General features: G+C 44.8%; 1 pseudogene; it reads right to left on the bottom strand.

The window, feature by feature from the left end:
• The window catches only part of LOC112072118 (netrin-4-like), a 21,439-nt pseudogene extending 8,278 nt beyond the window's left edge, over nt 1-13,161 (bottom strand).
• Between the last annotated feature and the right edge of the window lie 1,367 nt (nt 13,162-14,528).

Here is a 14,528-nt window from a genome sequence, read left to right as displayed (position 1 = left end):
TCACTCCTTCACCCAGACAGGGGAGCGGGGGAGAGAACAGGGGGGGGGTCTGGTCTGGTTAAATAGTAATTTACTGCCAGTGGGGTAGGATGGAGGGGGGCTTCAAGCATCATAAACAACAGAAATAAAGCTCTACACCACCCTCCCCTCCTTCTCCCTTCACATCTCTCCTCCCTCCTCTTCTCTCTCTCTAGTCCTCCCCTTGTATCCCTCGCTCCGATGAGTACAGATTTATGGTGATACTGATACTTGGCTGTTACTCTCACCCCTGCAAAGTTCTCTTGTAATTCACAGACTACTGGACAGCAAGAATGTGTTTGTGGAATTTATGTATACATTTTATGTGGTGTAGTGTGAGAGCTGGGTTCGTGTTGCTCAATGGGTTCGCCTGGGCATGTTCAGTAAAAAACGTTTTGGAACGTTGCAGACTCAAATGCCATGAATAGAACTGACAGGAATTCTTAAATCAGAGGCATGTTTGTTCTACATTTGACATTTATAGCTGAACGTTGGCCAACGTTGTGTCCGTCCTCCTGCTGAACGCGGCCCTGGTACATGTTTGTCCCTACCAATGTGAAGCTAGCCACATTAACAATTAGCCACAAAAGTGGAATTTGCGGTTCTGAATAAAAGTCCCTCATTAAAAGCGATGCAAACATAAAAATAGGGGATAGAATCATGGCAGCTTTGGACTAGATAATGCTAAATACGGTTGGAATGTTGTTAGAATTTAAGATTTAATACAATAATTAATTAGTTTGACAATAAACAGAAAAAACTGTTGAACTCATGGGTGCATAAAATCCTGGCTCCTGAACTGCTATTTTGTGTTTTGTTTTTTTAGCTGATCTTAACTTTTTTTTGAACATAATGTTTCCGCCATCGGTTCCTATGACCGAAAAGAGCGCCTGGACATCAGAACAGCAATCACTAACCTCGATTTGGATGAAGATTTCTACTTCAATGAGTCAGCGGCACAGGACATACTGCTCACACCAGACCCTAAATCCGGCAATATAAAGGCCAACGTGCGGGCACCCTGATGAAACTATGGTGGCAAGTAAATAAACCGCCTCTACCCTCTGTTCTATTGGCGAATGTACAATCACTGGAGAACAAACTGGACGAGCTCCGTTTGAGACTATCCTATCAACGGGACCTGAAGAACTGTAATATCCTGTTTCTTGGAAACTTGGCCATATCATGGTCCAAACACACCAACACAGTCGAGAAGAGGGCATGACAACACCTCTTCCCCCTCAGGAGTCTGAAAAGATTTGGCAGGGGTCCTCAGATCCTCAAAATGTTCAACAGCTGCACCACTGAGAGCATCTTGACTGGCTGCATCACCGCTTGATATGGCAACTACTTGGTATCCGACTGCAAGGCGCTACAGAGGGTAGTGCGCACAGCCTAGTAGTACATCACTGGGGCCGAGTTCCCTGCCATCCAGGACCTCTATACCAGGCGGTGTCAGAAGAAGGCCCTAAAAATTGTCAAAGACTCCAGCCACCCAAGTCAAAGACTGTTCTCTCTGATACCGCACGGCAACCAATGCACCAAGTCAGGAACCAACAGGACCCTGAACAGCTTCTACCCCCAAGCCATAAGATTGCTAAATTTGTTAGTTAAATAGTTTACCAAATAGCTACCCGGACTATCTGCATTGACCTTTTTTGCACTCACTTTTTTTTGATTCCTCACATACGCTGCTGCTACTGTTTATTATCTGTCACTTTATTCCTAGTTATCTGTACATATCTACCTCAATTACCTCATACCCCTGCACATCAACTCGGTACTGGTACCCCATGTATTTATCGTCACTAATTGTGTATCTATTATTACTTTTATTATTGTGTTTTATTTTTCTATTATTTCTCTATTTTCTTTCTCTCTGCATTATTGGGAAGGGCCTGCACCTAGGCATTTCACTGTTAGGCCATACCTGTTGTTTACAATAACAAAAAAAAAATTGAAATCCCACTGTGAATGTATTAAGACTGCATAATTGCTTTGGGGGCATACTTATATGCACTGTACAGGCTTACCCATGGATTGTGCACCCCTGAAACGGGGTATCAGTCTACACAGTGACACCCACAGAACATAACTATGTAGACTTTACACAAATGTTAGCGTATCAGCTCTATTGTAGGACTCTGAAACAACTGTGAAATGAGCCACATTAGCTCACGAGTCCACTTTTTGTGTATTGAACATTTAGATCTAATGTTGCTCATTTCACAGTGGTTTCCTACAGAGTCCTACAGTAGAGCTAAGACGCTAATATTTGTGTAAACTCTACATACAGTTGAAGTCGGAAGTTTACATACACTTAGGTTGGAGTCATTAAAACTCGTTTTTCAACCACTCCACAAATGTCTTGTTAACAAACTATAGTTTTGGCAAGTCGGTTAGGACATCTACTTTGTGCATGACACAAGTAATTTTTCCAACAATTGTTAACAGACAGATTATTTCACTTATAATTCACTGTATCACATCCCCAGTGGGTCAGAAGTTTACATACACTAAGTTGACTGTGCCTTAAAAACAGCTTGGAAAAATTACAAAAATGATGTCATGGCTTTAGAGGCTTCTGATAGGCTAATTGACATCATTTGAGTCAATTGGAGGTGTACCTGTGGATGTATTTCAAGGCCTACCTTCAAACTCAGTGCCTCTTTGCTTGACATCATGGCAAAACCCCAAAAAAATCAGCCAAGACCTCAGAAAAAAAATTGTAGACCTCCACAAGTCTGTCTCATCCTTGGGAGAAATTTCCAAACGCCTGAAGGTACCACGCTTATCTGTACAAACAATAGTACGCAAGTATAAACACCATGGGCCACGCAGCCGTCATACCGCTCAGGAAGGAGACGCGTTCTGTCTCCTAGAGATGAACGTACTTTGGTGCGAAAAGTGGCAAATCAATCCCAGAACAACAGCAAAGGACCTTGTGAAGATCCTGGAGGAAACACGTACAAAAGTATCTATATCCACAGTAAAACGAGCCTATATCGACATAACCTGAAAGGCCGCTCAGCAAGGAAGAAGCCACCGCTCCAGACTACGGTTTGCAACTGCACATGGGGACAAAGATCATACTTTTTGGAGAAATGTCCTCTGGTCTGATGAAACAAAAAATAGAACTGTTTGGCCATAATGACCACCGTTATGTTGGAGGGAAAAGGGGAGGCTTGCAAGCGACGAACACCATCCCAACCGTGAAGCACGGGGTGGCAGCATCATGTTGTGGGGTGCTTTGCTGCAGGAGGGACTGGTACACTTCACAAAATAGATGGCATCATGAGGCAGGAAAATTATGTGGATATATTGAAGCAACATCTCAAGACATCAGTCAGGAAGTTAAAGCTTGGTCGCAAATGGGTCTTCAAAATGGACAATGACCCCAAGCATACTTACAAAGTTGTGTCAAAATGGCTTAAGGACAACAAAGTCAAGGTATTGGAGTGGCCATCACAAAGCCCTGACCTCAATCCCATAGAAAATTTGTGGGCAGAACTGAAAAAGCATGTGCGAGCAAGGAGGCCTGCAAACCTGTCTCAGTTACACCAGCTCTGTCAGGAGTCCCTTGGACAAAATTCACACAACTTATTGTGGGAAGCTTGTGGAAGGCTACCCGAAACGTTTGACCCAAGTTAAACAATTTAAAGGCAATATTGTATTAGTTTGCATCACTTTCAATTAGGCAAATCGCAAATTCCACAACTCCAGAAAACAGAGGAAAGGGCACCGGTAACCATAGGAACAGAGTAAACTAACATTTTCGATGTGTGAAAAAGTGAATTGCTTTAACAGCATAAGCATGCATAAAAAGTATTTACATCCAACAGAAATTATGAACCCAAAAATGGATTAGAAATTAATGATTTGTATTGTTAGACATGACTCTATAAACCTATAATGTTAGCCAGTAGCTAGCTACTCTGTTACATCTACAGTACCAGCCAAAGGTTTGGACACACCTACCCATTCAAAGGTATTTCTACATTGTAAAATAATAGTGAAGACATCAAAACAATGAAATAACACATATGGAAGCAAAAAAAAGTGTTCAACAAATCAAAATATATTTTATATTTGAGATTCTTCTAATAGCCACCCTTTGCCTTGATGACAGCTTTGCACACTCTTGGTAKTCTCTCAACCAGCTTCACCTGGAATGCTTTTCCAACAGTCTTGAAGGAGTTCCCACATATGCTGAGCACTTGTTGGCTGCTTTTCCTTCACTCTGCAGTCCAACTCATCCCAAACCATCTCATTTGGGTTGAGGTCGGGTGATTGTGGAGGCCAGGACATCTGATGCAGTACTCTATCACTCTCCTTTTTGGTCAAATTTCTCTTACACAGCTTGGAGGTGTGTTGGGTCATTGTTCTGTTGAAAAACAAATGATAGTCCCACTAAGCGCAAACCAGATGGGATGGCGTATCGCTGCAGAATTCTATGGTAGCCATGCTTGTTAAATGTGCCTTGAATTCTAAATAAATCCCAGACAGTATCATCAGCAAAGTGTAACCGATGTGAAATGGCTAGTTGGTTAGCGGTGGTGCTCGCTAATAGCGTTTAAATCGGTGACGTCACTCGCTCTGAGACCTTGAAGTAGTTGTTCCCCTTGCTCTGCAAGAGCCGCGGCTTTTGTGGAGCGATGGGTAACGATGCTTCAAGGGTGACTGTTGTCGATGTGTGCAGAGGGTCCCTGGTTCGAGCCCAGGTAGGGGCGAGGAGAGGGACGGAAGCACCCCCACACCATCACACCTCCTCCTCCATGCTTCACAGTGGGAACCACACATGCGGAGATCATCCGTTCACCTACTCTGCGTCTCACAATGACACGGCGGTTGGAACCAAATATCTCACATTTGGACTCATCAGACCAAAGGATAGATATCCACTGGTCTAATGTCCATTGCTCATGTTTCTTGGCCCAAGCAAGTCTCTTCTTCTTATTGGTGACCTTTAGTAGTGGTCTCTTTGCAGCAATTTGAACATGAAGCCCTGATTCACACAGTCTCATCTGATCAGTTGATGTTGAGATGTGTCTGTTACTTGAACTCTGTGAAGCATTTATTTGGGCTGCAATCTGACGTGCAGTTAACTCTAATGAACTTATCCTCTGCAGCAGAGGTAACTCTGGGTCTTACTTTCCTGTGGCGGTCCTCATAAGAGACAGTTTCATCATTGCGCTTGATGGTTTTTGCAACTGCACTTGAAGAAACTTTCAAAGTTCTTGACATTTTCTGGATTGACAGACCTTCATGTCTTAAAGTAATGATGGACTGTGGTTTCGCTGTTTTGAGCTGTGCTTGCCATAATATGAACTCGGTCTTTTACCAAATAGAGCTATCTTCTGTATACCACCCCTACATTGTCACAACACAGCTGATTGTCTCAAACGCATTAAGAAGGAAATATATTCTTAACTTTTATCAAGACACACCTGTTAATTGAAATGCATTCCAGGTGACTACCTCATAAAGCTGGTTGAGAGAATGCCAAGAGTGTGCAAAGCTGTCATCAAGGCAAAGGGTGGTTACTTTGAACAATCTCAAATATAAAATATATWTTTWTTTGTTTTACACTTTTTTGGTTATTACATGATTCCATATGTGTTATTTCATAGTTTTGAGGTCTTCACTACTATTCTACAATGTAGAAAATAGTAAGCTTAAAGAAAAACCCTTGAATGAGTAGGTGTATCCAAGCCTTTGACTGGTACTGTATGTGCTGACATATCAAAAAGCAGAGTGTGGTGGAATGCGAATGCGCCTCAACCAATGAAAACGTGTGGTGGGCGGGGCTGGTACAGGCCCGACTCCGCTCACAACCAACCCCGCCTCGTTCCATGTGCCGTGGCGAGGGGTACTCAGAATTTTCTGGACTTTTTGGGGAGTAAAAATATATTCCCATTCAAAATCCTATTTTCCCTTAACCTAACCTAAACCTCAACCCCCTAACCCCGATCTTAGCCCCAAACACTAAACTTAACATTTAGCATCCCGCTTCTAATCTCTCCTCTGTCTTGTCGTGCTCTGGTTGTTTGGGTTTGGTAGATATGACCGATATGATATGTTTGAGAGAGAGAGAGAGAGAGAGAGAGAGAGAGAAGGGAGAAGAGGAGAGAGAGAGAGAAGAAGAGAGAGAGAGAGAGAGCGGAGGAGAGAGAGAGAGAGAGAGAGATAGAGAGAGAGAGAAGCTTATATAACCTCATACCGTCTCCGTCTCAACGCTTGTTTACCAACTCTCCGCATATCACACGAACACACGACGTCCTACAAAGTTAGGTCGTGTTTGTGATATACCTAATGTTTAGAATATCAAATTAAAAAGCTTAAAAACCATTCTGAGGATGCTTTTGTAGCCTAGATAGAGTCAAGTCCAAACTAGGTTAACTAGGTGTATCCACTGGGTTTTAGATAAGCCAGTGATATTTATGGGGGAGGATGACAGACAGACACCTCTGATTACAGTGGGCTCAAAACAGAGGAGACAGACTGACCGGCTGCAAACTACAAGCTCCTAGATACTGTAATACTGCACAGCACTGCTATTGTGTGGCTTAACACTCAATACACAGAGTTATAGTTACCCACAGTCAACCGTCTCTGTGTGTCTATGTCTTTGTCTCTTTCTGCAGTCTAAGGTTATTTTGTCACACTCACTTTCCCTGCTCTCTGGCCTGCTGATTGCAATAGAATAGGCGCTCTACTTCAAAAGGCGTCGGGCAGAACTGCTTGTGGAGATGGCAGAGATAGGCGTTCACAGGTAGTCTGAACGCTCACTGCATCTCCTAATGTCATCTACAACTGTGAATCAGCCATGTCCATTCACACCTTTATCAGTGTGCGCGCCAACGCACACACACACACACACACACACACACACACACACACACCACACACACACAACACACACACACACACACACACACACACACACACACACACACACACACACACACACACACACACACACACACCACAACACCACACACACACACACACACACACACACACTTCTTTTAGACTTCAACCCATCATTAGCCAGTGCTGAATCAATATCAACATCTCCTTTGTAAATCTGGATCACAGGAAAGGCAGCTTTTATCTACCCAGACAGAGCAAGCCCAGCACAGGAAGTGGGACAGAAGAAGGTGATAGCCCTCATCACTATGCTAATGATCTGTACACAAACACATGCATGAACACGGGTATGCAGGCACTTTCCACACTGACAGTCGATACACAGACACAACACAGACACACACCTCACCACGTGGTTGTTCATCCTGAAGGGCGGTAACTTGGCGCGGGGACACACTGCGGCGTGCCCGTTGGCAGAAGCAGCTGCCCTTAACGATGAGGTCATAAATGGCGAATGTGGGTGGGCGGGGCTCCAACGGTGGATCTTTGGCCTGGCAGGACAGGATTGGCGCTCCAGCAAACGTACGCGCACGTTGGTCACCCTCAGTGCTCTGGCCTGCACCCATATGGTCAAAGCTTCCATTGCGGGAGGCACGGTAGATCACTGTCAATCAACCAATCCAAACAGTCAGTAAATGATACGAGTTAGTGGCACTATGTTATTAGCAAGACTTGCGTGACAACACATCTTCTTTTTGCACCTCTCTCTCTGTTCTCTTTTTTTCTCCTCTCTGTCTTGCATCCCTAAATTGATGATCCTTCCATTTTACCCCCAGCCAAAGCACACTGCCATCACATCGGTGGCTGCTCCTATGGCAACCTGTTACACTACTGCTGCTCTTGTTGAGGGTGAACTGTGTTCCTGAGCAGGGATGTGTGTTCGGACATATCATGGGGAAAGTGTTGTTTCTGACACATATCAGCGAGTGTCGAACGTACTGGGGCAGAAGTGTGTTTCTGACACGAATATCACTGGGGCAGAAGTGTGTGTTTCTGACACAGATATCACTGGGGCAGAAGTGTGTTTCTGACACAGATATCACTGGGGCAGAAGTGTGTTTGTTTAAGGGGAGTTACTTGTCATTGAGGGAAGTGTGTGATGCTGGGAGGGAGTGTTATTGGAGGAGAGTATGTATCCCTGATATAGATATCATTGGGTGAGGGGTGTGTGTTTGTGAGTCGTGCCCATGCTGCGTCTCCATTGGCTGTATGGCTGGCCTGGGGTGTGATGGGAGGAGCACTATTAAGTTCCCTGTTGTTGGAATAGGTCACAGAGTCACGGCATTGTGTTCGCAATTAAGGGAACACAACAAATAGGGCAAGGGGCGCCAGTCCACGGGAGAGGAGGACGAGACAAAAGAGCGGGCGAGTGATGCAGCCCCACATAACTCAGCCCTGGACAAAGGCTCTGCGATAGCCCCGCGACACCGCAGCAACACTGTCACACACACACACACACACACACACACCCCACACACACACACACCCCACACACAAACACATCCCCAATGGATAATCCCAAACTGCACACACAACATCCAATGAACATTCCCAACTACACACACACTTACCCAATCAACATTCCCAAACCCTGCAAAAATTCCACAAGAGGCCTTCTGGATGCTCCAGCTGCAGGCAGTGGGCACAGACTTCATGCAACCCACACAACGAATGCAAACTCTAACACACATACAAACAAACAAATTAAGAATCTCATTAAAGTTTTTTTGTGCATACGAAATGTCAAGTCATTGTCTGGGTATGCTCTCTCTGTCAAACTATAGAAACAGAGAGAGCAGTCCCACAGAAACCTTAGTCAGGTGAGCATGTGGCTTTTCTACGCTCATAATCTTTTCTTCCTGTTACAGTCTGAAAAACAGTGTAAGTCTGGCTTTAACAGCCCTAATTCCATCAAAGCGCTGTGGACTGTATTCTGGTAAACAGGAACAATGGGCATTGATGGAGGGAGAGAGCGAGAGAGAGAGAAAGCGAGAGGAGGGGGATGGGCCGTCTCGCCTGCAGGACCAACTTCCATCAGGGCAACGGCACTTCCTCCTTGACAGACAGACAGGGAGAGAGGTGTGTGTGGGGCTCTGTTTCGACGGCTCCCTCCCTGGAGGTCACAGTCTCTATAACACCTAAACACACACTCTTCCAGCCCAACTGACCTCATAAATAACACAAGAAGYCCTGAGCTCTCCAACAGAGAGACTAACTAGACCTCTTCAGTTAGTACCTGAACGAGCCAGGTTTTCCCCCATTCAGATGAACATGTTCAGCTCTCAGCACAAGAGATGACATGCTTTTTAATGTTCATCAGATAAAGGAGGGGGGAAGCTGAGAATACCTGCTCCCTCACTATATCGCTCCAAGCTAAGACACTCCTCCTCCTCCCTCCTTTTTGCTATCCATCACAGCTAAACACTTATCTGATTGCAGGAGCCCAAACACTTAACACTGACTAAACACACACACACACACACACATGCACTTGACACATTGAGCTAGTAGGTGAAAGCCTGACAGGGAAGGCATATTTGCGTGTGCACCTTGCCCTCTGTATGAACATAAACACATAGAGCACAGCTCTCAGCTCCCAGGGTAAAGCACACACACAGTTCTGTACATGCCTTGCTGTCATCACCAGACAGGCCACAGACAGTTGAGCTGTCAGAATTATGGTTTTAGTTAATGATGAACATCACAAGATAAATACAGTAGCCATAGCGATAGAGAGAGTGGAGAATGGTTTAATATAACAGGCTCTGTGATGAGGAGCTGAAAGGACTCTGGAGTCTGGACCCCTCCCCTGACCTCAGGGTCATCAGACAGAGGTTAGAGTGTAAAGGTCATGCTACTATCACAGTGTCTCGCTGCTTCCCTCACATACACACAAAAACACACAAGCATTCACACACAAACATGCATTGCACGCACATCACAACATGACTCAAGTATCTTATAGTAGCTGGGTCCCTCAAATAAACACATACACACTTTCACATGCTCACACTTGCAAGGACACACACACACACACACACCACTCACAGGGGAAGACTGCTTTTGGATGTACGATACAGCAGATCATAAAAGTTGACAGGATTACATGTAGGCAATCCTACCAGGGAAAAKCCTGTGGAGCAGTACCATTAGAGTCAACATGCACTACATCAGGGATCATCAACAAGATTCATTACAGAGTCAACATGCACTACATCAGGAATCATCAACTAGATTCATTACAGAGTCAACATGCACTACATCAGGAATCATCAACTAGATTCATTACAGAGTCAACATGCACTACATCAGGGATCATCAATTAGATTCATTACAGAGTCAACATGCACTACATCAGGGATCATCAACTAGATTCAGCCGTGGACCATTTTTGTCTTAAGCGGATGGTCGGGGGGCCAGAACATACTTGGAAATAATTTTATAGACTGCAAATTGACCGCAAGAAGCCCAAAAATATATCATATTTGACTAAAACATAATCATTTCAAACCTGGCATACAATTGTTTACGATCATGTGTCTCTATTATGCATGGGAATACTTGGTATAGATTTTCAAAATGAAAATTACTTGGAGCTGATTTCCTAGTGTTTTTACAGTGTTTTATGTCTAACAAAAAAACAACAACACATACATATATATATATCGTTTTTTATTATTCTCAGAAAACTTGGGGGGCCTAATAAAACCACCAAATCTGGCCCTGTGAGCCGCCAGTTGGGGAACCCTGCTCTACATGATCTCCCTGCACTGAGTGAACTGTTAGCTCTGCCTTGGTAGGAGCTGAAACCCCTCACACACTGTTTCAGTAAGACATCAAGGAGATGCCAGGAACCCTTTCTTGCCACATCCCTACACCTACCTGATACCAACCCTTCTGTAGTAATAACACTATCCTCCGTAGTGCTGCTGCTGGCTTGGGTACTATGGACTACCCAGGCCGTAGAGAGCTGTAGAGAGGTTAGGGTGTACAGACTGGAGTTCCAGAACAGCACTAACACACCTGACTCAACTCATCACGGTTTTGATTAGTACCTGTATTTAGATTAGAGACCCATGATTTAAACACACAGGGGAATATACAGGTTAGCTTTATGAATGAGGGGAGAGTGGAGTGGACACTCCTGTGTGTAGTACAGTAGCCAACATCTATCATCCCACCTTCCTTCCAGCTGTTCATCCGTCCATAAGTAAGGTGCCATGACAGGGCACATCCTGGACGGCTAGAGGTGTGAGTCTGAGCTGCTGTCTGGACAAACACCTGGTTCTGTCTGTCTGTCTGTCTCTGTACACACACACACACACACACACACACACACACACACACACACACACACACACACACACACACACACACACACACACACACACACACACACACACACACACACACACACACACCCTCCTCACCTCTCCCCTGGTACAGGGGTAAGCTCCAGAGTATTTGGAGGTGCAGGGGGCCCCGTCCAGCACTGCCTTTCCCTCCTCCAGTCCAAAGGTGGCACTACAGTTCCTGGCGTAGTACTGCAATATCTTCCAGGTCTGCCCGAAGTCCTGCGAGCGCTCCAGGGTCATGGCAGTAGGGCGGGGCGAGCGGAACACCATGATCAGGTGGGTGAAGATGAATTCTGCCTCCAGATCCAGCTGCAGAGTCTCAGACTCCACTTCCCCGGATGACTGCCACCAGGTGTTGGGGTGGCGGAAGGAGGAGTCGGCCATGGCTGCAGCCAGGTGGGCCTGCAGGGGGAGGGCCCCGTTGCACTCCCCACACCTGGCCGGGGGGCAGGGCACTGTGGAGGAGGAGGGGTCCGAGTAGGAGCAGTAGGGCTCTGGGCCCTTGTAGCCACATACGGTCTGGGTCAGGACCCTGCGACCTAGCACCAGATTGCCCATTCGGGGGTTACACGCCTGGCTCTCACAGTGAGGGGCTACCCCCCCTACACGACCCACATCTATAGGAAGAGAGAGAGGACAGGTTATAGGAGAAGGAGGAGGGTGAGGATGTGTGTGTGTGGTTGTGTGTGCGTCTGTGTGTATGTCATATTAACTTGAATCTAAAGTCTTAACTTGAACGCTTCAATGTGGACTTCGACACAGATCAAGTTTTGGGAAGCTATGGGAGGAGGATGTGCACTCCAGACGCGTTCCAGATGCATTGCGCATGGGACTTAAGAACACCTTCTGGGCAACACTGCCATCTTTAAGAGTCCTCTCCACTGCCAACGTGCACACAAGGGCTGTTCTGTTCACAACGGGGGTTTCATGTTTTTATATAACACAACAATTCTGTTTATAATGTGGGCAGGTATTCAAAATCAATTGTTGGCAGTAGACAATGGATGTTAGCTCACAGTAGCCTTCATTGTTATGGTCTTTTGAGGTTATTACATAGTTATAAAAACATATCAGTATCTTTGTGTTTCGTTTGAAAACATTCTACATTAAAGAGAAAATCTCAATGATATCATGAGACACGAGTTTCACCTCCACACAAATAGAATGTTGACCCGAGGTGGTCAACAGAGCGGAGCGTGAGGAAATACTTTTGTCACCGTTGCTGCACTTATCACGCGTATTGTTCCGAGACAGCGGGAACGCTACATTGTTGCACACAATGAATACACTGCCTATGAATCCAATTCGAATAGGAGCAGGTTTTTTGTTAAATAAAAAATACAAACCTGCAAGAATACCAGATAGTCCAGTACAGGTAAAAACAGCAAACAAAGTCCACATCATAGTTCCGACCCAAGAGCAAGTGTTCCCAAGAAGAGGTTAGCCGATAGGATACATAGAGAGCAGCCTTGTGAATAGGCAACGCGACACCTCGTTGGTGTTATTCAAGTGGCAAATAGATGCAAGATTTCATCCGCGAATGTAAAGCCAAGGTTCAAAGCCAGTGTAGGTTATACTATCCATTTCAATAACAATCAGATATGATCAAAGAAGAACAAAGTCCCCAGTTTGACAACAGAGAAGGTTCAGACACCCAGGGAAAAGTATTCCATTATGCCGCATTTACTTCTGCAAAAGCCGAGGACTGATTTTCGTTCTCTCGTATTCGTCGGGATCTTCTACCTTACAGTTCATTTGCTTGCTAATAGCCTGAAGATATACTGTGAATCTACTATGGAATACTGAGAGAGTGACAGCGGGCTTGCAGCTCCGCCCCGTCTCTGCATTTTTCTCTTTAAAGGAACATTCCTGGTAGTCAGGGCAGTTAGTGTCAGGTCAGAGCTGGCACGCCGTGGTCATCCAAACCTCTCCAATCCACAGACAGTCATCCGGATAAAAAATTCAATGCGGTAAAGTTTGACACTTCGTGTAAACAAAACAAAGGAACGCAGAATAAAAAAGCCCAGGGTCCAGAATTATTRAGGCTCGTGAGCTGAACAGGATTCACATTGGGGGAAATAGTTGCCCCTTTTTAGAAAGGAGACTAACCACTTTTCCATCCAACCTTTTTATGCGAATAAAGTAGGCCTACATGTCCGATAAAAAAAAAAGTACAACATGCCTGATGGAAACGGCTAATATTGTCGGTAAAATATAAGGTTGGATATTTTTGTGTAGGTTAATGTATTAGAGAAATGAAGGTGGAAACGCTTTTATGACCAAATATTGATATAACCATCATATCGAAGTAAACTTGGAGTCACGGATGACATGTTTATGTGGTCATCCCACTAGGACTCGGGAAAGCATACATTTTATTAGGTTACAGATTCAATAAATGATGATGAACTTCATAGGGTGGTGAAAGTGCAAGGTGATGAGGTTACTTGATGAATCCATGCTTGGCTGCCGTTTGACAAATTAAAACACCGAGGTAAAGACAGTTTCAGATTGAATATTCGCCTGTAGTTTTCCTTACGTCCACCAACAGCAGTTAGGGACCGTCAACATCGTGACAAATCACATTTTTCAAATTTCAATAGTTCTTTAACCATTACTCCAAACGTTCAAATCTGGTTGTAGCTAACCCGATGGCATAGACGCACATTGCACACCCGTTAGTTTGTCCATTTTTATCTCACATGAATTTGTCAAAATGTAGAATTTCAATAGCTCCTTGGTCATGTGACCTGGTGACTTCAARCAAGGTTCAGAATGTCCACTCAGTGGGTCCAGCAGATGAACACATTCGCAACCCCCTTGAAGTTTGGTTGGCCATTTTTTCATTCTCAACAACGACTCGGACAAAATAATTCTCAAAATGTGAATTAGAAGAATTGATCAAACTAGCTCCTTGCGTCCATTGTGACCTCCAATGGCCGCTTGGAACCTAGACCTCATATTGGCACACGTCTTGCCTTAGTATAGCTACTGTAAAATCAGCGCCCCCGGTGTAAAAGGAACAGGTTTATCTATCTAGTTTCTAAAAAATTCCCCACCCTGCACTTTGCAACAATAAGGACGCATCCCTATGGTCCCATGTCAAACACACCCCACCTAAGAACGCGACATCATAGCAGTGGGAGGGAATAATCTTCAGACCACTACCAACTTACACATCCTCCTCAGTGATTAGCAATAACCCCTAGTCATGTATCTTCTATA

Source organism: Salvelinus sp. IW2-2015, unplaced genomic scaffold (genome assembly GCF_002910315.2).
Source record: "Salvelinus sp. IW2-2015 unplaced genomic scaffold, ASM291031v2 Un_scaffold1827, whole genome shotgun sequence".
Lineage (NCBI taxonomy): Eukaryota > Metazoa > Chordata > Actinopteri > Salmoniformes > Salmonidae > Salvelinus > Salvelinus sp. IW2-2015.
The sequence above is the reverse complement of the archived record's forward strand: the minus strand, read 5'-3'. Positions and strand labels throughout refer to the sequence as shown.